Source organism: Hypanus sabinus, chromosome 6 (assembly GCF_030144855.1).
Source record: "Hypanus sabinus isolate sHypSab1 chromosome 6, sHypSab1.hap1, whole genome shotgun sequence".
NCBI classification, from domain to species: domain Eukaryota; kingdom Metazoa; phylum Chordata; class Chondrichthyes; order Myliobatiformes; family Dasyatidae; genus Hypanus; species Hypanus sabinus.
In genome coordinates, this window is record NC_082711.1 from 17,013,855 (window position 1) to 17,038,922 (window position 25,068).

The 25,068-nt window shown below is 44.8% G+C and overlaps 1 protein-coding gene across 1 annotated transcript in view; it reads left to right on the plus strand.

The window, feature by feature from the left end:
- Positions 1-25,068, plus strand: part of scn5lab (sodium channel, voltage gated, type V-like, alpha b) — a 672,977-nt gene that overhangs the window by 99,760 nt on the left and 548,149 nt on the right. The window contains exon 2 of the mRNA XM_059971792.1: positions 18,964-19,106. The gene's annotated coding sequence lies outside the window, so the exon portion shown is untranslated. The remainder of the gene's footprint in view (positions 1-18,963; positions 19,107-25,068) is intronic.

Genomic DNA, 25,068 nt, shown 5'->3' on the forward strand with positions numbered 1-25,068 from the left:
AATGGCCTGTTTTCGTGCTGTATTGCTCCATGACTCTATGGCAGTTCTCCAAATTCTGCATGTGAAATTCCTGACTTCTCAAAGCCCCCTTCAGCCGGAATCGACAGCATCAGTGGGCTGGGCCGGTTTGGTCAAAGGGCTTACTTCAGTCTGACTCTAAAATAGGGGTTCCCTGCCATTTTTATGCCATGGACCAATATCCTTAAGCAAGGGGTCTGTGGAGCCCAGCTTGAGAAACCCCTGCTCTCAAAGTTAATTGCTACCAGGTCTGTGAGTCTGAAATAGTAGAAGCTGTTGGAAAGTCTGGTAGCCCCTGTCCTGGGAGAAGCAGGTCGAGGAAAGCTGGCTCTGTTCCTCTCCCCAGATTTCTCACATTTTTAACTTTGGTTTCAAACACAAATCTCCAAACATTACCGGTCCCCGAACTCCAGGATTACAGAACGCGGAGCTGTGAGACACTGAACACAATGCTGAGCTGTAGAAATGATGGTCAGACACTTCAGTGCTGAAGAGGGTCCTTCAATCATATCACTAAAGTTTTAATCAAGGCGAGCTTCAGTCAAATGATTGCTAATTTGGGATAAATTGGCATAACATTTTATGGACGTGGGACAAACCTTGCTGGTTTAATGGTTCAGAACTGGTTAAGTTTATGATCTATTAAGTGAATACACGTTTTAATTATTCACATGTAATGATTTAATGGGTTAAGAGGAGTTTTATTTGAAATGTCCAAACTTTAGATACACTAATCAAAGAGGAAAGATGGAATATATAACCAAAAGGATATGAGTTAGTTTAAAAAGCAAAATATCTCCTGTGGATTTTGTGTGTGTCTGTGTGTGCATGTGTGTAATATATGTTTGTGCATACAGTACGTACGTGTTTGTGTGTGTACGTGTATGAGTGTGTGCCTTTGTCTAAGATGGTTGGCAGGTGAGGAGAACTTCTTTGCTTTAATGAGATCTAATCCAGAGTGTTTCAGATTTCCAGAACCTGTAATTTCTTTGATTTTCACTGACTGAGAGGATTGTGGAAACAGAAAGACACGAGATTCCGCAGAATAACACACACAAAATGCCTGAGAAGCTCAGCAGGTCAGGCAGCATCGATGGAAAAGAATAAAGGACCAACATTTCGCGCCAATACCATTCATCAGGGCAGAAAAGCACAATCTGTAAAATCAGATGAAGGCAAAGGCTTGCTGTGGAAGTGTAGGTGTTCTACGGACAAGGCACCTCCCATGAGTTAGCACAGGCAGGTGAGCTGAATGACTTCACCCCGCCCTGTCAAAGAGCTGAGTAAATAGCCGTGAAAGAGCAGCACACGTCCAGTTAAGGAATTCTGAGTACGCACAAGTCCAGCCCAGTGGATTAGAATTTCTAGGAGCCTATTAGTATGACATCCACAAGTCCAGCGCAAGTCAGGCAGTTTGTTAGAGAGCCACAAGCTGACTAAGAGCACAGTAAAGGCAAGAGAACAACAGGGGAAATGATGGTGACTATTTGAAGCCTCCCAACTCTCCGCCGTTGTGTTGAACAACAGGAATGGGAAGTCAGCAGCAGATACCTGAGTGAACTGGAGGGTTAGGGTGGTTGGCAGCCCCCACCACCCAGGCCATGCTCTCTTTTCACTGCTGCCATCAGGGAGGAGTACAACAGCCTTCCGTCCCACACCACCAGGTTCAGGAACAGTCAGGCTCCCGAACCAGAGGAGACAACTTCACTCGAATTCACTCACCCCACACTGCACTGATCCCACTAACTATGGACTCACTTTCAAGGACTGGTCAACTCATGTTCTCAATATTTATTGCTTATTTATTCATTATTACTATTTTGTTTTCTTCTCTTTTTGTATTTGCACATTTTGCTGCCTCTCGCACAATGGTTATTTGTCCGTCTTTGCTGAATGCAAGTTTTCTATTGATTCTGTTGCGGTTTTAGTTGTATTTACTGTGCATGCCCAAAATAAAATGAATCTCAGGGTAGTATGTGGTGACATATACGTACTTTGATAAATTTAACATTGCAGAGGGAAGAAATCAATTTGCTCAAAGGTCCTGCTCTTAAACCATACCAACCACATCTGTATGTTGAGCTGATTGACGGCTATTCCTGGAAATCAGACATTATGATAACAGATAATGCTTGATTCGATCCGTGACTTGTCAATGGGCACCTTGCTATTGTGGAGTGCTATTACTGGAATAAAGAAAACTATGTTACAGAAAGCTTTGACAGATGGGTATCAAGGTGGAATCCATTAAATACATGATTGCGTAGCGGAGAGAAATCCACCCTAAAGAAGGCCAATCAGTCCTTCAGGCATGATCTATCCCAAGGCCATGCACTATTAATTCCCTCTCTCACCATCTATTGATCCACCAGTTCTTCCAGTAACTCCCTGAAAACAAAGTGAAAGGCCGTAAAAAGGCTTCCCTAACAGATAATCGACTCATTTCTTTTTAAAGATGCCATTTGGCCATAATTGACAACAGTACACGAACCCACGAACACCACATCATTATTTCTAAACACAAGAGATTCTGCAGGTGCTGGAAATTCAGAGTGACACACACATATGAAACGCTGGAGGGACTCGGCATGTCAGGCAACATCTGTGGCGAGGAAAAAGGGTCGATGCCTCAGACCCTTTGTCAGGACTGGAAAGGAAGGGGGGGGGGAAGAAGCCAGAATAAGAAGGTGGGGGGAGGGAGAGGAGCACAAGCTGTCTCCCCTTTCCTTTCCAGTCCTGATGAAGGGTCTCGTCCTGAAATGTTAACTGTTTATTCATCTTCATAGATTCTGCCTGACATGCTGAGTTCCTCCAGCATTTTGTATGTGTTACCTCAATATTCCTTTTTTCCGGCTATTTATTTATGTTTTGTAATATGAATATTGACTTTTACGATTTTGCACTGTACTGCGGCCGCAGGATGACAAGCTTATGTCAAACTCCTGGGAGAGCACATCTCTCCCAAGCTCTTAATGTCCCAGAACACAAGCGGGAGATCTCACCAACGTCTCCACTTTCTGAGGAGGCTGAAGAGTGCCGGACTTTGCACGTACATGTATGTCCTGGATGGTGGGTAGGCTGGTGCCGACGATACACTGGACAGTTTTGGTAACCTGTGGTCACATGGTTCTACAGATGTGCAGTAGAGAGCGCCTTAACAAGCTGCATCAACTGCATGGTACAGAAACTGCACTGCCGTGGCCAGGAAGGCTCCTCAACAGGTAACCAAAGCTGTTCAAGGCATCAGTGGCACCAGCCCACCCACCATCAAGGTCATACATGTAGAAATGTGCCAGGAACGTCATGAAGGATCCCACCCATCCTGCTCATGGACTGTTTGTCCCACTCCCATCAGGGAGGAGGCTGTGTAGCATCCACACTGGACCACCAGACTCAAAAACTGTTCCTTTTCCCAAGTATTAAGGCTGATCAACACCTCCACCCCTCCATACCCTCCATACTCCAACCACCACTACTTTATCATTTCTTGTCAGTCACCTTGTATACAGACTCTCCTGTGCCTGCATACGGGTAGACATATGTATGTGTGGCTGAAGAATTGAGGCAGGGTTAGAATTCTTAGATCGTTGGGATCTCTTCTGGGGAAGGCATGACCTGTACAAAAAGGACAGGTTACACGTGAACATGAGGGGGACCAATACCCTTCTGGGCAGGTTTGCTCAAGCTAGCTGTTGGCAAGAGTTTAAACTAATTTGGCAGGAGGTATGGGAACCAGAATGGTAGGGCAGAGGATGGGGTAGTTGGTATATAAGTCAATGCAGTGTGTAGTGAGACTGTGTGAGGAAGGACAAGTGTACGATCGGGCAAAATTACAGTCAGTGGGATGAGTTAAAGAGTAACGGGACCAAACTGAAAAAGGGTGATGAATACAGGACTGACGGTGTTTTATCTGAATGCACACGGAATAAGGTAGGTGATCTTGTAGTGCAGTTAGAAATCGGCAGGTGTGATGTTGTGAGCATCTCTGAGGTGTGGCTGGAAGAGGATTCTAGTTGGGAACTTAACCCTGCAAGGATACACATTGTATCGAAAGGACAGGCAGCTAGGCAGAGGAGTGAGGTGGTTCTGCTGGAAACAAAATGAAATGGAACGCTTAGAAAGAGGTTACATAGGATTGGAAGATGTGGAATCCTTGTGGGTAGAGTTAAGAAACCACAAAGGTAATGAGACCCTGATGGGAATTATATGTAGGCCTCGAAACAGCAGCCAGGAGGTGGGCTACAAATTATAATGACGACAGAAAGTGTAGGTTAAAAAGGACAACGTTGTGATAGTTATGGGGAATTTCAATATGCAAATAGATTGGGAAGATCAAGGGAGGGAACTTGTAGAATGCCTATGAGATGGCTTTCCAGAGCAGCTTGTGGAATGGAACTCTGGGTTAGGTGTTATGCAATGACCTGGTTTCTATTAGGGAGCTTAGGGTAAAGGGACCCTTAGAAGGCTATGATAGAATTCACTCTGCAGTTTGAGAAGGAGAAGCTAAAATCAGATGCATCAGTATTATAGTAGAGTGAAGGGAATTACAGAGGCATGAGAGAGCTGGCCAAAATTGATCAGAAGGGGGCACTATCAGGGCTGATGGTAGGAGATGAATGGCTGGAGTTTCTGAGGACAATTTGGAAAGTGCGGGATAGATACATTTTAAAGGTGATGATGTGTTCTAAAGGGTGGATGAAGCAACCATGGGGAGTCAAAGGCAGCATAAGTGAGGGTGTCTAAGATAGCTAGAGGACTGGGAAGCTTTTACAAACCAAAAGAAGGCAACCGAAAAAGCCATAATGAAAGAACAGATAAAGTATGAAGGTAAGCTAACCAATGATAAAAAAGAAGATACAAAATATTTTTTTCAGATGTATAAAAAGTGAAAGATATGAGAGTGGGTATCGGATGGCTGGAAAATGACACTGGAGAGGTAGTAATGGAAGACAAACTTGAAAAAACATGAAAAAATCTGCTTATGCTTATGCTGGAAATCCAAAGCAATACATACAAAACACTAGAGGAACCCAGCAGGTCAGGCAGCATCTATGGAAAAGAATAATCAACTGATATTTTGGGCCGAGACTCTTCTTCTCATCTGCTTATTATTTCCTCCTGGGTCCTCGCCTCCTTCCCTATCCCTTATGGTCCGCTCTCCTCTCTTGCCCTCCCCTCCCCCGGCCTTTTGCACACACCTGATTGCACTTACCACTCTAATTTGCCTCCTTCCCCTCACTCCCCCACCATTTCATTCTGGCATCTTCCCCCTTCCTTCTCAGTCCTGAAGAAAGGTTTCGGCCCAAACTGTTGACTGCTGATTCAGTTTCTTAGATGTTACCTGATCTGCTGAGTTCCTCGGCATTTTGTGTCTGTTAACAATTATTTTGCATCAGGCTTCACTGTGGAAAACACTAGCAGAATGCCAGAAATGCAAGAGTATCGGGGGCAGAAGTGAGTGTAGTTGCTATTACCAAAGAGAAGGTGCTTGGGAAGCTGAGTAGCCTGAAGGTAGATAAGTCACCTGGACCAGTTGGATTATAGCCCAGGGTTCTGAAAGAGGGAGTTGAAGAGATCTTAGAAGCATTAGTGATGATCTTTCTAAAATCACTGGATTCTGGAATTGTTCCAGAGGACTGGAAAATTGCAAATGCCACTGGTAGACAAAGGAGAGACTGTGTACTTGGATTTTCAGAAGACCTTTGACAAGGTACCATACATGAGATTACTTAACAAGATAAGCGCCCATAGCATTACAAGAAAGATACGAGCATGGATAGAAGATTGGCTGATCGGCAGAAGGCAAAGAGTGGGAATAAAGGGGATCTTTTGTGGTTGGTTACTGGTGACTAGTGGTGTTCCACAGGGGTCGGTGTTGGGACTGCTTTTCACATTATATGTCAATGATTTGGCTGAAGGAATTGATGGCTTCATGGCCAACTTTGTGGATGATATAAATATAGGTGGAGGGGCAGTTAGTGTTGAAGCAGGGTGAAGCAGAAAGACTTGGACGGATTGGGGGAATGAGCAAAGAGGTGGCAGATGGAATATAGTGGAGGGAAATGCATGGTCATGCACTTTGGCAGAAGGAATAAAGTTGTGGACTATTTTATAAACGGGCAGAAAATTCAAAAATCAGAGGTGCAAAGAGACTTGGCAGTCTTTGTGCAGAATTCCCTAAAGGTTAATTTGCAGGTTGATTCAGTGGTGAGGAAGGCAAATGCAATGTTAGCATTCACTTTGAGATAATTAGAATACAAAAGCAAGGATGTAATACTGAGGCTTTGTAAGTTATTGGTCAGAACACACGGAGTATTGTGAGCAGTTTTGGACCCACAACCTGTGGATTCATTTTTAAAGACACTGCATCACATATTTTCAATGTTTATTTATTCAATATAATTTCTTTCTTTCTGTATTTGAACAATTTGTTGTCTTCTGCACACTGGTTGACGCCCAAGCTGGTGTGGTCTTTCATTGATTCTATTATGGATTTATTGGGCATGCCTACAAGAAACTGAATCTCGGTTGTGTATGGTGATGTGTGTACTTTCATAAGAAATTTACTGTGAACTTTGAACTTATCTAAGAAAAGATGCCCTGGCGTTAACGAGGGTCCAGAGGAGGTTCACAAGGATGATCCCAGGAATGAAAGGGTTAACATATGAGGAGTGTTTGATGGCTCTGGGCCTGTGCTCGCTGCAGTTTAGAAGAATGAGGGGGAATCTCATTGAAATCAATTGAATGTTGAAAGGGCTAGATAGAATGGATGTGGAGAGGATACTTTCTGTAGTGGGGAGGAGTCTGGGATCAAAAGGCACAACCTCAGAATTGAGGGATGTCCATTTGGAACAGAGATGAGGAAAAAATTCTTTAGCCAGAGGGCAGTGAAACTGCGGAGTTCATTGCCAGAGACAACTGTGCAGGTCAGTTCATTGGGTATATTTAAGGTGGAAATCAATAGGTTCTTGATTAATCAGGGCGTCAATGGTTATGGGGAGAAGGCAGGAGAATGGGGTTGAGAGGGATAATAAGTCAGCCATGATGGAGTTGCGAAGCAGACTTGATGGGCCGAGTGGCCTAATTCTGCTCCTCAGTCTGGTGGTCTTACGATCTAATTAATCTGTGTATATAAGCTATTGTATCTATTCATGCTTACTGTGTTTTCAAAATTATTATTGTGTTCTTTATCTTATTGTGTTTTTTGTTTGTGCTGCATCAGATCTTGAGTAACAATTACTTTGTTCTTCTTTACAGTCATGCATTGGAAGTAACATTAAACAATTTTGAAACGTTAGTGGCATAAATGTAAATCTGATTCTGGTTATTTTCTGTGTGGGGAGAACAGGCCTGTGTACCAGCAGGTGTGACATTGGTATTCCTGTCTGTGTCTCTCTGTGCTTGTGCTTTATCCTTCATTGCTGCCAAAACCCTTATGTAGCTCCCACTTTGCCCAGAACACCGTGACCTCCTTACATAGAGGTTTACCACAATGCTGCCTGGATTAGAGGGCAGGTCGGACACACCAGAACTGCTTCCCCTGGCTGAGGGGGCACCTGACAGAAGTTGATAAAATTCTGAGGGGCACAGATAGGCGAGATCTTTCCCAGGCTCGGAATGTCTAATACTGTTAAGATGAGATGCAGAATGCTCAAACGGGACGTGCAGGGCAAGTTATTTTACACTGAGACTCTTGGGAACCTGGAATGCACTGTCAGTGATGTTGTTGGAAGCAGATAGTAGTTTGATCATGATGTTCCCGTGACGGGTTGTCTATCGGTGGGTCCGTAGAGGTTGATCCGGGATCCACATATTCCGGTGCGGTGTGGACGCGAGTGAGTGGTGACTGTGGTGAGAGGCTGATCCGGGATCCACATATTCTGGTGCGGTGTGGACGCGAGTGAGTGGTGACTGTGGTCAGAGGCTGATCCGGGATCCACATATTCCGGTGCGGTGTGGACACGGGTGAGTGGTGACCGTGGTCGGAGGCTGATCCGGGATCCACATATTCCGGTGCGGTGTGGACACGAGTGAGTGGTGACCGTGGTCGGAGGCTGATCCGGGATCCACATATTCCGGTGTGGTGTGGACACGAGTGAGTGGTGACCGTGGTTACTGGTCGGGTTTATTGGTTGTTCAGTCTCTCCTTTTGTAGCCGTGATCATCCTCTGTGGCATTGCGGAGATCCCTCTCACGCCGCGCATTTCCCTCGTGAACAGATTTCATCCAGCTGAATCTGTTGACTGCAATGTCTTCCCAGTTTTTCAATGTCATGTTGAATTTCTTCAGGCTAATGTTGATATCATCTTTGAAGTGTCTCGTTTCCCCACCGGGGGCTCACTGACCTTCCTCCAACTGGGACTAAAGGATCTGTTTGGGTAGACGTGAGTTTGGCATCCGGATGACATGGCCTATCCACCGGAATTGGTGTTGCTTTATTGTGTTGGAGATACTGTTCATGTTGGGCTCCTCCAGTACACTGGTATTAGGAGACAGATATAACTATGGCATTAAGAGTCTCTTAGAAGGACACATGGATACGCAGGGAGTGATGGGCTATGGACCATGTGCAGACAGATGGGATTAGCCTAATTAGCTTGGCACAGTATCATGGGCCGGAAGGTTTGTTCCTGTGCTGTACTTTCTATGTTCCTTCCTGAGTGAAGCATTTGACCTCTTCTTCTTCACAAGGGTGCTCTCAGTCAGGAGTTGCTTGGCATAATGTCACCACAACTTGTCCAACTCACGTTCCCCTGATTTCCCTTAAGATGATTTATCTTAATCCAACTGGCTGTGTTGATGTCTGTGGTGTATGTTGCATGTTGACTGTGTTCCTTGTCAGTCAAAGACAATTGAAATCTGAAATAAATCCAAAACCCGAAAACCGTCAACATCTGAATAGAGACCTCAGGTCCCATTCCCCTGCCAGGACCTGGAAGGGAGGGGGGAAGAAGTCAGAATAAGAAGGTGGGGGAGGGGAAGGAGTACAAACAGGGGGATGAAGTAAGACGGGGTGGGGGGGAACAGAGGTGGAAGAGGTGAAGGTCTGAGGAGAAGGGATCTGATAGGAGAGGAGCAGGGAAGAAAGGGGGAGACCAAGGGGAGGTGATAGGCAGGGGAGAAGAAGAGAAGGGTTGAGAGCGAAACCAGAATGGGGAATTGAAAAGCAGAGAAGGTTGGGTGGGGGAGCAATTAGACATGGTTGGGACCACTTATTTTCATTACAGATGTCAATGATTTGGATGATAGAATTGATAGCTTTGTGGTCAACTTTGTAGATGATATGAAGATAGATGGAGTGGCAGGTAGTTTTGAAGAAGCAGAGTGTCTACAGAAGGGCTTAGGAGAATGGACAAAGAAGTGGCAGATGGAATGCAGTGTCAGGAAGTGTATGGTCATGCAAAGGGACATGGGAGTCCTCGTGCAGGATTCCCTAAAGGTTCATTTGCAGGTTGAGTCAATGGTGAGGAAAGCAATAGTAATGTTAGCATTCATTTCAAGAGGACTAGAATATAAAAGCAAGGATGGAATGTTGAGACTTTATAAAACATTGGTGAGGCCTCACTTGGAGTATCGTGAACAGGTTTGGGCCCCTCATCGTAGAAAGGATGTGCTGACACTGGAGAGGGTTCAATGGAGGTTCACAAAATTGATTCCAGGATTGAAGGGATTATCATATGAGGAGTGTTTGATGGCTCTGGACCTGTACTCATTGGAATTCAGAAGCTTGAGGGGTGATCTCATTAAATCCTATTGAATGTTGAAAAGCTTCGATGGAGTGGATGTGGAGAGGATGTTTCCTTGTGTAAGATTCAAGGACAGCCTCAGAATAGAGGGATATTCACTTAGTATGGAAGTGTGGAGGAATTTCTGAGGAGGAAACTCAGCAAGTCAGGCAGCATCTATGGAGGGGAAAAAACAGTCAATGTTTCAGGATGAGACCCTTCACCCGTCCTTTACCTCTTCCACCTATCACCTCCCACTTTTTCACTTCATTCCCCCCTCGCCCATCCACCCACCTTCCTCCTCAGCTGGTTTCATCTATAACCTACCAGCTTATAATCCTCTCCCCCTACCCCACCTTTTTATTCTGGCTTCTGCTCCCCTCATTTCCAGATCTGATGAAGGGTCACGGCCCACAATATGGAATGTTCATTCCCCTCTGTAGATGCTGTTCCCCAGCATCCTTGTGTTTATGATTGTTTGAGAGTGTCTCAGGGTGACGTCTCCATCAGAACTTGCTCAGCCGGCTGTCTGTGGCATTCGATATCTGGACCATCACAGTCACAAGAATACTCCCTCTGGGAGTGGCGCAGGGCTGTGTTGGAACCAGAGTGCTAGGGTGTGAGAGGTAGTTTCAGCCAGGGCCACAGAGACTGGTGAGCGGGGTTAAAGGACAATGTTACTAGGCATCTGCTTTGTCTTCACTTGAGTGTGATCCTGTCAAGATCTTTGTAAGGAGTGCAGCCTCTTCACTCAGAGTCTGGTGCAAGTGTGGGACGAGCTGCTAGCTGAAGTGATAGACACAGGTTCAGTTCAGATTGAATTGAATTAGGATTGGAGACAGAGAGAACTAGTTTAGCTGAGCGCTTAATACATATCACAAAAATACAACTGCAGATGCTGTGGATCAAAGAATACGTACACAACGCTGGAAGAATTCAGCAGGTCAGGCAGCATCTGTGAGAAAAGAGTAGCCAACGTTTTGGGCCAAGACCCTTCATCAGGAAACGTTGGCTACTCTTTTCTCACTGATGCTGTCTGACCTGCTGAGTTCTTCCAGCATTGTGTATGTATTCACTTAATACATATATATTGTATGAACGGTAGCATGACAAGCTTTTTACTACATTTTGATCCATGTGACAATAATAAACTAATACCAAAACCATAACAATTATCAGTTTAATTAGTTTGGTACAACATCATGGGCTAAAGGGCCTGTTCCTGTGCTGTTCTGTTCTGTTCTATGGTTATGAGTGTTGTTGTTGGTATTGGAAATATGGTCTTAAGGTTGAGACTAGTCTGTGATAGACATTCTCCTTCCAGGCCGAGAGGCTTATTGCTGATCTCAGCTTTCTAGCACAGCAGCATGATATTTCCAGAGGGTCAGAGTTATTTTTGACAAAGTTAAACTTCCAATCAATAGTTCTTGCTCAGCTTCTTATTGTAAACAAGAACCAGTCTTCAGTTCTTACTGTAAATCGGAAGCAGCAATCAGTTTGAAGTTAAAAACACAGCTTTGCAAATAGCATTGTTTACAGAGCACAGGGTGCTGTCTCACAGCAAGGGCATGGCTGCTCAAGAGAGATGGTTTGCAAAGTGAAGTGACCAGGAAACTCCTTGTCTGCATTAGCCAAATGCAAAACAAAAGAGTTATGTCAGTTAACACATGGTCACAGGCATAGTTGATCTATTAATGGTTGGGAAATTCGTGAGCTCAGTTAGCCCTAACAGCATTACTTTATGGGTGAATGAGATCTCTGTTCCCAGAAGTTTTTTGACCAGGAATTCTCATTCCAAACTTTTTTTATGCTATGGAGCAATACTGTTAAGCAAGGGGTCCGTGGACCCCAGTTTGGGAACTGCCTGTTTTAGTCTATCTGAATTACTTTGCCCAGGCAAAAACCTCTGGAAAACATCACATGCAAATAATGTCAACGAGTAGCAAAACAGTATAAATGTGTGAAAGCATTGGGGGTTGTTAGGAATGACAAGGAGAACAACAGAAGGATGGGGTGGACAGAAAGAAGAACTAGATTTCATTCCTCAAACTTCAGTTTCTGTGACGGAGTACTCGATCGTCTGCAACTCATTTACAAATCTTTTGGAATTTGGAAATCTTTTATACATGTGAAATACTTTGAGTTTTAAATGTATGTTAACTATTTGTTCAGATTTAATGTAATCATTAAAAATAAAATAAAACTGTGTTTAAACTAATTTGTTAGTAGCTCCTCCTTGGTGGGGGAGGGGGAGCACCACTCAAGCAGCTGGACCTCACCACAGAGACTAGACGGGATCTGTATCGGATCGGGCTTAAAGTCTTCTTTTGAATTTGCGGACAGTGAGCCCAACACCATCACAAGATTACATGGGAACAACATCAGGAAGCTCGTTCTTATTAAGGAGTAATGCAAATCTTAAACTCTGCTCCCCCTCTCCTCAAACAGGCTGTGTCCTAATGAGGTGAAAGATGTATTCAGAATCAGATTTATTATCTCTGACATATATGATGTGAAATTTGCTCGTCTTTGGCCTAGGTAAGGTGCAAAGACTTAAAATTACTGCCAACTCACCGTGAGCATCTCCTTATAGATCCACTCATTATATCTATTATCATTTTACGCTTTTCAGTCTAAATTCTCTTTCTCCCCATTTAGAATTGCTAAGAGTGTTCTTTTGATGATTTATTCTGCATTGTTATTGTTCTACCTCAACTCACTGTGTATGATTGGTCTGCAAGAGAAGCTTTTCACTCTATCTCAGTACATCTGCCTGTAAGGAGATTGTACGTTCTCCCTGTGACCGCATGGATTTCTTCCCACAGCCCAGAGCTGTATGGTGAGGGTTAGTGAGTTGTGGGCATGCTACTTTGGCACTGGAAGCTTGCTGACATTTGCTGCTCCGCATGCTCCTCGCTGATTTGACGCAAGTAACGCATTTCACTGTATGTTTCGATGTACATGTGGCAAATAAGGCTCATCTCTCGTTAATAATAAACCAGTTGGAATTTCAAGTATATTGTGCAAAGCAAAGGAATAACGAGGTGGTGTGCATGTGTTCACAGACGGTTCAGAAATCTGATGGCGTAGGGGAAGAAAGTATTTCTGTACCATGAGCTTTAGACTGTCAGATAAACCAAACTTTACCAAAGCAGTCATGTCTTAACAGCAAGATGCACCAGTGAACTCTGGAGAAGTTGACATAAGCAAATTTAATGGCAGAATGTTTTTGGATTGTCAAAGCACATTCTGACCTCTGAGGTATGAAATCCGAATGCTTAACACATTCTTCTGAAATTCCTGCCCCTGTAGTTTCAACAAAGACTCAATCTGTTTAATTTAAATGACACTCAGCTCTCACTTGTGGCTTCAAGTACCTGTTTGCAGCAACAGCGGTCACACCCCAGTATATTGTTTTGCCAGGTGAGAGTAGCTGGTGGCCTTGTAACCCAGTAAGATAGGTGAATGTGCGTCAGCTCTAGTGGACTGGGCAGATGAGATCTGCAGTGAGACCCAACAGTCAGGAAAATGTTTCTGCAATGCTCCATGAAGAGCAAAGGGCATTTGAAGGCTCTGGGCTTGTACTTGCTGTGATTTAGAAGCCTATTGAATGTTGAATGTTTAGAACGGAGATGGGGAGGAATTTCTTTAGCTAGATGGTGGTGAATCTGTGGAATTCATTGTCATAGACGGCTGTGGAGGCCAGGTCACTGGGTGTATTTAAGGTGGAGGTTGATGGGTTCTTGATAAGTCAGGGTGTGAAAGTTTACAGGAAGAAGGGAGGAAAGCGGGACTGAGAGGAAAATTGGATCAGCCATGATGAAATGGTGGAGCAGACTTGTTGGGTCAAATGGCCTGATTCTGCTCCTATATCTTATGGACTCTGTCCACACTTCCCTCTGCTTCAGGAAAGCAGCCAACACATTCAAGGATCGGTCCCAGCCCTGACCTTCTCTCCTGTTCTTCATTCCCATTGGGTAGTTGGTACAAACGATTGAAAAATGCACCACCAGGCTCAAGGACAGTTTCTATCCCACTGTTGTAAGATGCCTTGAGGAGAATCTTCTTCATCCAGAGGGTGGTGAGAGTGTGGAATGATCTTCCAGTGGAAGTGGTGGATGCAGGTTCGATTTCAACTTTTAAGAGAAATTTGGATAGGTACGTGGATGGGAGGGGCCTGGGGGGTGGTTATGGTCCAGGTACAGGCTGATAGGACTAGGCAGCATAATAGTTCAGCATTGACTAGATGAGTTGAAGGGCCTCTGTGCTCTGACTCTGTGGCTCTTGTATAATAAATAAGAACTCTTGCCCTCACAATCTACCCACATTGTGCCCTTGTCTACCTGCACCGTATTCTCTCTGTTGAGTTGAGGCCTCCGTTGGACAGGATTGACCTGGCTGCGTCCTGCATCCTGGATTCTGACTGTCTAGATACGTAAGCCTGGCCAGTACAACATGGAGACCAAACTGTTGCCTATGTAGCAAGCACCCCTCTCCATGCATCCGATGAACCCAAAGGAATGGAAGACCAGCGACTTCTAGCTCCAGATTTGCTCTATAACTGTAACCGTAACACTATATTCTTCCTTGACAAACTTCTATAGACATATGGTGGAAAGTGTGCTGACAGGCTGCATTGCAGCCTTGTACGAGAACACCAATGCCTTTGAGTGGAAAATCTGACGAAAGGTGGTGGATTCAGCCCAGTACATCATGGGGTAAAGCCCTCCCCACCATTGAGCACATCTACATGAAACATTGTCGTAGAAAAGCAACGTCCATCATCAAAGATCCTCGCCACCCAGGCCATGCTCTTTTCTCATTGCTGCCATCAGGTAGAAGGTACAAGAGCCTCAGGACTCGCACCACCAGGTTCAAGAACAGTTACTACCCCTCAACCATCAAGCTCTTGGACAAAAGGGGATAACTACACTCATTTGTTGAGATGTTCCCACAACCAATGATCTTACTTGAAGGACTCCTTATTTTGTTATTTCATGCTCTCATTATTTTTTGCTATTTATGTCTATTTGCATTTGCACGTTTTGTTCCCTTTTGCACTCGAGCTGATCTTTCATTGATCCTGTTTACAGTTACTATTCTATAGATTTGCTAAGTATTGCCACAGGAAAAAGAATCTCAGGGTTGTATCTGGTGACTTATAAATACTTTGATAATAAAATTTACTTTGAACTGTTGTTGCTCTTCCTTTCTGCTAGGTATCTTGATATGCTTTGAAATGGTCTGTATGGAAATTTTTGTACAGGTTTTTCACTGTATCTCAGTACACGTGACCATAATGCACCAATTACCCTTTGCCAGTTGCTCCATTGGCTGTGAAGTGCAGTGGGACTTGTGCAGATGACCGAAGGCATTGCAAAAATGCTTCTTCTTAATATCCCTCATTATACTGTCAGGACACGCAGTGTGAAATGAGCTGAAACTTCTCATTAGGGACGCAGCTGCTTGTGTTTATTATGGGAACTGAATACGATGGGTTCTGATGGACAGCTGATAGTAGTGCGAACTGAGTACAATGGCAGTTATCTGTTGGTGGCTGTAGAGAGCACAATCCTGCCCCCTTTACCTCTTGCTGATTGTTATGGGACTTAATCTGGGATGTTAGGGTGGATTCCATTCATGGAGGATGCCTGTTTCTGACTGTTTAATGATGCACAGGTAGCCACCACACGGTCCTTGACCGATTAGCGTCAGGGTCCAGTGGCACGGAGTGCAAGACAGCTGGGGATCTTTCACTGCCTTTGCGATGTGTTATCATCTTCTGCCAGCTCCCACCACTGAGGTCTTGGTTGGATTGCTCTTTGTCTGGGATGTCTCCCTTGATCTTGCCACCATGAGCCACCCTACCAAGAGTTAAGTGCCAGGGGGCTAATCTCCAGACAGCATCACTCTCAAGATCTCAGGAACTCTCAAGCCTCTCCACCACAACGAGGTGACGCTTCTCAGAGACAAATCATGCAAAGCGATGAATTGTCGGTGATGTTCGACTGACCATGCCATCTTAACCGTGTCTGGAATCTAAGTGAAAGGAACTGCGGAGACAAGAACCCTTCAGCCAGTTAGCTTGCTCTGGTTTGGACTCAGTTGTTTTGTTTTAGATTTTGGGGGGGTTTGTGGGGATGGTTCTGGGGACGGAGAGGGGAGTTAGAGGTCAGGTTTTGCTGCACATGGTGGGTATGCTGCACTGGTGTCGGAATGTGTGGCGACTCTTGCAGACTGCCCCCAATACATCCCTGGGTGTGTTGGTTGTCACACAAACAGCACATTTCACCGTATCCTTCGATGTACATGTGATAGATAAAAGTCTGAAATTTGGTGTGAATTCTATAGTTGGAATGACAGGATGAGAAGGTAGAACAGTACAGCACAGCACAGGAAGGGTGTAAGTTCAGACTGCTGTACATTCTGCCCAATGGGAGAGGAGAGAAGAGAGACTACCTGGGGTGGGTGTGGTTTTCATCTATCTGGCAGTTTTCCTGAGGCAGTGAGTAGAAAAGACAAGAGTTGTTGATTCCTGCCCTGCTGATCCCGGTGAGTTTTGGGGCCCAGATCTCAGGAAGGATGTGTTGGCCCTGGAGAAGGTCCAGAGGGGCTTCACAATGACAGGCCTAACGTAACGGCAGCACAGTAGTGCAGTGACTAGCCTTTCAGTTTACAGAGCCAGCAATCACCAATTAAGGTTCGATTCCCACCACTGTCTGTAAGGAGTTTCTGCGTTCTTCTCATGACCGTGTGGGTTTCCTCCGGGTGCTCCGGTTTCCTCTCACATTCCGGAGGAGTACGGTTAGTGTTAGTGACTTTGACCATACTAGGTTGGCTCCAAAGCTTTAACAGAATAAAGAAAAAACTACTTTTCATGCAGACCTTTAGACATGTTTGGTTAAACAATGAAAGCTCTGAGCCCGAGTTACATTTCAGTGTCGTTTCTATATTTCGGTGTAGATGATAGCTCAATGTATGATATATATTTCCATGTGGCTTGTGTTCAATGTATTTTGCATTTTAACATGTGAGATCTATTTCAGAGTTGTTTATATTGCAGTGTGGATTATATTACAATGTGACTAATATTACAGTGTGTGTCTGTTCACTCTGTTATGTTACAGTGTGACTAATACTTCATTACACATTATACTTTAGTGTAGATTACATAGCTATGAAAATCTAACTTTACTGTAGGTTGTGTTTAAATATGTGTTATATTCCAGTGTGGGTAGATATCTGTGTGGTTAAATACTGTGTGTGTTATATTCCAGTATGGGTAGATATCTGTGTGGGTTAAATATCTGTGTGTGTTATATTCCAGTGTGGGTAGATATCTGTGTGGGTTAAATATCTGTGTGTGTTATATTCCAGTGTGGGTAGATATCTGTGTGGGTTAAATACTGTGTGTGTTATATTCCAGAATGGGTAGATATCTGTGTGGGTTAAATATCTGTGTGTGTTATATTCCAGTGTGGGTAGATATCTGTGTGGGTTAAATATCTGTGTGTGTTATATTCCAGTGTGGGTAGATATCTGTGTGGGTTAAATATCTGTGTGTGTTATATTCCAGTGTGGGTAGATATCTGTGTGGGTTAAATATCTGTGTGTGTTATATTCCAGTGTGGGTAGATATCTGTGTGGGTTAAATATTGTGTGTGTTATATTCCAGTGTGGGTAGATATCTGTGTGGTTAAATACTGTGTGTGTTATATTCCAGTGTGGATAGAGATCTGTGTGTGTTATTTTCCAAAGTGGGTTAAATATCTGGATGTTTATATTCTACTGAATATCAGTGTGTTATATTTCATAAAACATAGAACATTACGTCACAGTACAGGCCCTTTGGCCCACAATGTTGTGCCGTCCTTTTAATCTGTAAAATCAATCTAACCATTCCTGCCTACATAACTCTCTATTGTTCTATCATCCACGTGCCTATGTAAGTGTTTTTGCATGTCCCTAATGTATCTGCCTCTACCACTGACAATGTGTTCCAGACACACTCTGCAAAAAAAATTACTCCTGACATTCCCCCTATGTTTTTGCCCCCTTGAATTAGCCATTTCTGCCCTGCGGAGAAGTCTTTAGTTATCCACTTGTTCGAAGGCACCTATCATTATGTACACCTCTATTAAGACACCTCTCATCCTCCTTTATGTTCATAAGTTTAATATCTGTATGTGTTATATTCCAGGATGGGTTATATTTCTGTGTTGGTTAAATAACAGTGGAATATATTCCTCTGAATATCTGTGTGCGTTATATTCTTTCTTCTTATTTTAAGCCCATTGGCTCTGCTGTGGCACGGGCCGCCAAAAGCAGCCTGCCAGAGTCCTCTGACTTGAGTCAGTCTTTCAAGTTTTCCCAGGTGTGGCCCATCTTCTTGGTGTATCCTTCCTCTCTCTGGGATGAGATCCTTGGATCTTCTGTTGCTGTTTCTGTAGCTCTGGGTTCTTATGGGATGGAGTTGCTAGCAACACCCATATTCCATCTAGGTAGCCTCCACCCTGATGGCATGAACATCCATTTCTCCTGGTAAAATAAATTCTTGCCCCCCTTCTCACTTCTTCTGTTCCCCCACTTTGGCGTTTTACCTCTCCTCCTATCACCTCCTCCCGATGCCGCCTCCTCCTCTTGCTTCCACTCTCCTCTCCTGTCAGATTCCTTCATCTCCAGCCCTTTACCTTCCCCACCCACCTGGCTTCACTGATCACTTTCCAGCTGTCCTCCTTTCTTCCCCCCCCCCCGCCCCACCACCTTTTTGTTCTTGCATCTTTTCCCCTTCCTTTCCAGTCCTGAAGAAGGGTCTCGGCCCAAAACGTCACCTGTTTAGTTCATTCCCTTCCATATATGCTGCCTGGCCTCCTGAGTTCCTCCACAATTCTTTATGTGTTTCTTTAGATTTCCACCACCTTGAAATCTTCTTAAGGCCATCCCAACCCTCCTCCTTTCACAGCCGGACTTGGAACATCCGTAGCATTGTTATATTTCATTGTGTGTCAGATTCCAGTGTGTATTATATTCTAATGTGTGCTATACATCAGAGAGGGTTATATTTCTTAGTGGATTTTATTGTGGTAATAGTTATATTGTATTTCTAGCGTGTGTCAATCATTAGTGGAGATTCTATTTATGTCTGGTTAGACTTCAGTAAGTTTTATATTCCAGTCTATTTATTCCATGGTGTGTTAGATTTAATTTTGTTATTTTCCAGCTTGAGTGATCGCATGTCTTTCATCTGAGTGCAAAACCAAGTACCCAAGTGGAGAGTTTGGCTGGAGTGGGAGATTGGTACTGTGCCGGAATGGGGTGCGATTTGTGTCTCTGAGACACTGTGGCTCGTAGAAGCATCAGGCGGTAAGTATTTAGCACTTTGTTCAAGGTTCATTAGAAAGTTTGCCTTGGAAAACCCTAAAATCTCTTTCCATCATGGAAGCAGTATGCAGGTAGTTGAAGGTAAACTGGGAGCCACTAAAGACAAAGCTCGTAAGGCTACAATACTAATTGAGTACTCTGGTGTGGGTCATCATGGTCTATCCATAACCATAATTGTTCCTGGCAATTTTCTCTATAGAAGTGGTTTACCATTGCCTTGTTCTGGGCAGTTTTGTTACAAAATGCGTGACCCCCAGCCATTATAAATACTCTTCAGAGCCTGTCACATAACCAGGACTTGTGATCTGCACCAGCTACTCACACAGCCATCCACCACCTGCCCCCATGGCTTCACGTCACCCTGACTGGGGGGCTAAGCAGGTGCTGCACCTCGCCCAAGGGTGACCTGCAGGCTATCGGAGGGAAAGAGCGCCTTACACCTCCTTTGCGAGAGCCGTATCTCCGCCTGCCACCCGGAGTGCTCTGTAGCTGTGTTAAAATGTCCGTAGCAGCAGAGATAGTGGAGATATTGGAAGCTGATAGCAGAGATATGCTGGAGATATATATATATATACTGGACGCATTGGCCTGTTCCTGTGTTGTATTGTTCTATCTACTATGATTCATAAGAGATTTGACAGAATATAATTCTAAGGTTCTACAGAAGGGATTATTAACAATAATAAAAACACAGGAACAGATTGACTTGTATTCACAACTCATGGAAGATGGGAGGCTGGGATAACTAGCCAGAAGTCTGACCAGAATCAGCTGAGGGTTGTGTACGAGGCTTTTATTGGATACATGGGCATGGAGGAATATACATCCCATGGCCACTTTATGAGGTACTTCCTGTATCTGAGTGGCTACTGGATGTATGTTCCTGGTCTTCTGCTCCTGTAACCCATCCACTTCCAGGTTTGACACGTTGTGCATTCAGAAATGCCCTTCTGCACACCTCTTGGTTGTTTGAGTTACTGTTGCCTTCCTGTCAGCTTGGCCATTCTCCTCCCACCTCTCCCATTAACAAAGGCATTTTTGCCCACAGAACTGTCACTCATTAGATACTGCTTTGTTTCTTGCACCATTCCCTGTAAACTCTAGACACTGGCGTGTGTGAAAATCCCTGGAGATTCTGAGCTACTCAATCCACCCCATCTGGCACCAACAATCATTCCACAAAGTCACTTAGATCACATTTCTTCCCCCATTCTGATACTTGGTCTGAACAACAACTGAACCTCTTGATCTTGTTTGCATGTTTTTATGCATTGAGTTGCTGCCACATGATTGGCTGATTAGATATTTGCATGAATGAGCGGGTTAACAGGTGTACCCAATAAAGTGGCCACTGAGTGTCAGCTAAGAGGAGGCAGGTGGGATTGTTTTAATTTGGCATGATGGCCCAAAGGGTGCTGTACTGTTCTAAGTTCAGAACTAAATGCACTGTATGGTGATAACGGCAAATTCTACCTTCCAGGGACTTTTAGGGAATTTTCAGGGAGATAGCCATAATCCTCCAGAAGCAGTGGAGGTGCCAGAGGGTTGGAAAATGGCAAATGTGATATTCCTGGTACGAGAAGAATACAAGAGCGTATTTTTTTAGTAATTCCAGGCTGAGGAATTTTAAAACCGGTGTTGAATAAATTTTCAGGAACAACAATCCGTAATTGGAACTGGTTTATTATTGTCACATGCACCAAGATACAGTGAAAAGCTTGTCTTGCATACTGTTCATACAGATCCGATTATTACCCGGTGCATTAAGGTAGAACAAGGTAAAACAGTAGCACAATGCAGAATAAAGGAGAGAGTGCAGCACAGGTAAACAATAAGGTGAAAGATCATAACAAAGCAGACTGGGAAGCCAAGAGTCCATCTTAATTCTAATTGTAGTTAATAGCTGGGTAGAAGTTGTCCCAGATGGTGATTTCAGGTTTTTGTATCTTCTGTCTGATTGAAGAGAGAATGTCCAGGGTGAGCAGGGTTTTTGATTATTCTGACTGCTTTACTGAGGCAGTAGGAAGTGAGGACAAAACTCAGGGGGAGAAGCCTGTTTTGCAAGATGTGCTGAGCTGTGTCCATTACTCTCTGAGTTTTTTTGTTGTGGTCACATGCAGAGCAGTTACCATACCAAGCCTTTATGTATCCAGGGAACACACAAAATGCTGGTGGAACACAGCAGGCCAGGCAGCATCTATAGGGAGAAGAGCTGTCAACGTTTCGGGCCGAGATCCTTCATCAGGACTAGCTGAAAGGAAAGATAGTAAGAGATTTGAAAGTAGGAGGGGGAGGGGGAAATGCGAAATGTTAGGAGAAGACCGGAGGGGGTGGGATGAAGCTAAGAGCTGGAAAGGTGATTGGCGAAAGTGATACAGAGCTGGAGAAAGGAAAGGATCATGGGACGGGAGGCCTCAGCAGAGTGAAAGGGGGTGGGGAGCACCAGAGGGAGATGGAGAACAGGCAGAGAGAGAGGAAAAGAAAAGAAGAAGGGGGGACAAAAACTAAATATATCAGGGATGGGGTAAGAAGGGGAAGAGGGGCATTAATGGAAGTTAGAGAAGTCAATGTTCATGCCATCAGGTTGGAGGCTACCCAGACGGAATATAAGGTGTTGTTCCTCCAACCTGACGGAATATAACCTGAGTGTGGCTTCACCTTGATAGTAGAGGAGGCCATGGATAGACATATCAGAATGGGAATGGGTCGTGGAATTAAAATGTGTGGCCACTGGGAGATCCTGCTTTCTCTGGCGGACAGAGAGTAGGTGTTCAGCGAAATGGTCTCCCAGTCTGCGTCGGGTCTCACCAATATATAAAAGGCCACACCGGGAGCACCGGACGCAGTATACCACACCAGCCGACTCACAGGTGAAGTGTCACCTCACCTGGAAGGACTGTCTGGGGCCCTGAATGGTGGTGAGGGAGGAAGTGTAAGGGCAGGTGTAGCACTTGTTCCGCTTACAAGGAGAAGTGCCAGGAGGGAGATTGGTGGGAAGGGATGGGGGGGGGATGAGTGGACAAGGGAGTCGCATAGGGAGTGATCCCTATGGAAAGCAGAAAGGGGGGGGGAGGGAAAGATGTGCTTGGTAGTGAGATCCCGTTGGAGGTGGCGGAAGTTATGGAGAATTATACGTTGGACCCGGAGGCCTCCACATCCCTCCCCACTGATCTCCCTCCTGGCACTTCTCCTTGTAAGCAGAACAAGTGCTACACCTGCCCCTACACTTCCTCCCTCACCACCATTCAGGGCCCCAGACAGTCCTTCCAGGTGAGGCGACACTTCACCTGTGAGTCGGCTGGTGTGGTATACTGCGTCCGGTGCAGCCTTTTATATATTGGTGAGACCCGACGCAGACTGGGAGACCATTTCGCTGAACACCTATGCTCTGTCCGCCAGAGAAAGCAGGGTCTCCCAGTGGCCACACATTTTAATTCCACGTCCCATTCCCATTCTGATATGTCTATTCATGGCCTCCTCTACTGTCAAGATGAAGCCACACTCAGGTTGGAGGAACAACACTTTATATTCTGTCTGGGTAGCCTCCAACCTGATGGCATGAACATTGACTTCTCTAACTTCCGTTAATGCCCCTCCTCTCTTTCTTACCCCATCCCTGATATAGTTAGTTTTCCCCCCCTCCTTTTTTTCCTCTCTCTCTGCCCATCACTCTGCCTGTTCTCCATCTCCCTCTGGTGCTCCCCTCCCCCTTTCTTTCTCCTGAGGCCTCCCGTCCCATGATTCTTTCCCTTCTCCAGCTCTGTATTCCTTTTGCCAATCACCTTTCCAGCTCTTAGCTTCATCCCACCCCCTCTGGTCTTCTCCTATCATTTTGCATTTCCCCCTCCCCCTCCTACTTTCAAATCTCTTACTATCTTTCCTTTCTGTTAGTCCTGACGAAGGGTCTCGGCCCAAAATGTTGACTGTGCTTCTTCCTATAGATGCTGCCTGGCCTGCTGTGTTCCACCAACATTTTGTGTGTGAATCTCCAGCATCTGCAGATTTCCTTGTGTTTGATGTATCCAGGGAGGATGTTTTCTTACATGTCTCAGTAAAACTTGGCAATGACTGATGGGAGCTAATGAATTTTTTTTAGTCTCCTAAGGAAGTAGGGGCATTGGTGAGCTCTTTTGGCTGTGGTGTCTCTGTGGTTGGACTAGGAGAGGGTGATGTTCAAATCTAGGATCTTGAATCTCTCAGCCTCAGCATTGTTGATGTATACAAGAGCTCGTGCACCCACTCCTTCCCCCTTCCTGAAGGCAAAGACCAGCTCTTTTGTTGACATTGAGGGTGTGGTCATGGCACCATGTCTCTAAGCTCACTATCTCCTTCCTACACTTTGACTCATTATTATGGAAACCATAGAAAGGGTGCAGAGGAGATTTACAAGGATGTTGGGTGCATTGAGGAGCATGCCTTATGAGAATAGGTTGAGTGAACTCGGCCTTTTCTCCCTGGAGTGACGGAGGATGAGAGATGACCTGATATAAGTGTACAAGATGATGAGAGGCATTGATCGTGTGGATAGTCAGAGGCTTTTTCCCAGGGCTGGAATGACTAACACAAGGGGACGTAGTTTTAAGGTGCTTGAAAGTAGGTACCGACAGGGTGTCAGGGTTAAGTTTTTCACACAGAGAGTGGTGGGTGGCGGTATTGAGTGCACAGGCACAGGGAGTAGAGCAGGAGGCTGAGCCTGGTGGGGCACCAGTGTTGCGGGTAATCCTGATGGAGGGAACGATGCCTATCCTTACTGATTGAGGTTTGTTGGTCAGGAAGACAAGGATCCAATTGCAGAGGGAGATCTTCCTTGGAATCATAGTACTGGAGGCAGAGACGTACTGAATAAACAATAGTCTGACCTGGGTGTGTTTAGTGTCCAGATGCTCCAGAGATGAGCGTAGGGCCAAGGAGATGGACCGGTTTCAGCCATAGGCAGATTGCTGTGGGTTGAGGTTGTGTGGAAGACTGGAGCTGATCAACCTCTCGAAGCACTTCATGAAGGAGAGGTTTGCGCAATTAGCGAGATTCAGTGTGGATTTGTGAAAAGCAGATTGTTTGACTGAATTTGTTGATGACATAACAGTAAAGATGAATAAAGGCAATACAGTGCACATTGATTATATGTTGTTAATAAAGTGACAAAATACCATATTAAAGGCTAATGAAATAGAAACTGGACAGAACAGGGGGGGCAGTGTCAGCTTAGAACATATAACATTACAGCATAGCACCCACCCTTTAGCCCATTAAGTTGTGCCGGCCTCTGAACCTACTCTAAGATCAATTTAACTCTTCCCTCCCATATAGACCTCCATTTTTCTTTCATCCATATACTTACCTAAGAGTTTCTTAAATGCCCCGAATGTCCCTGCCCCTACCACCACCCCTGACAGGACATTCCATGTGCCCACCATTCTCTGTGTAGAACACTTACTTCTGACATTCTCCCTATGCTTTCCTCCAATCAACTTAAAATGATGTGTCCTTGTACTTGCCATTTCCACCCTGGGCACCCTGGCTATCCACCCGATATATGCCTCTTATCACCTTATACACTTCTATCAAGTCACCTGTTGTTCTTGGATAAGAAGCTGGCATTGGAACCAAAACCAATGCATTGTGGTAAATAGTTGTTTATCAGGCTGGAGGGTGACCATGAACTGTGTTTCTCAATGATTAGTAGGAGGTCTACTGCTTATTAATGGACACTGAATGGCCAGATTATTAGGTGCACCTGCTCGTTAATGCAAATACCTAATCAGCAGGCAGCAATTCAGTTTAAAAGCACACAGACGTGGTCAAGAGGCTCAGTTGTTGTTCAGAGCAAACATCAGAAAGGGGAAGAAACGTGATCTAAGTGACTTTGACTGTGGAATGATTGTGGGAGACAGACAGAGTGGATTTTCACGAACAACAGTCTCTGGAGTTTACAGACAATAGTGTG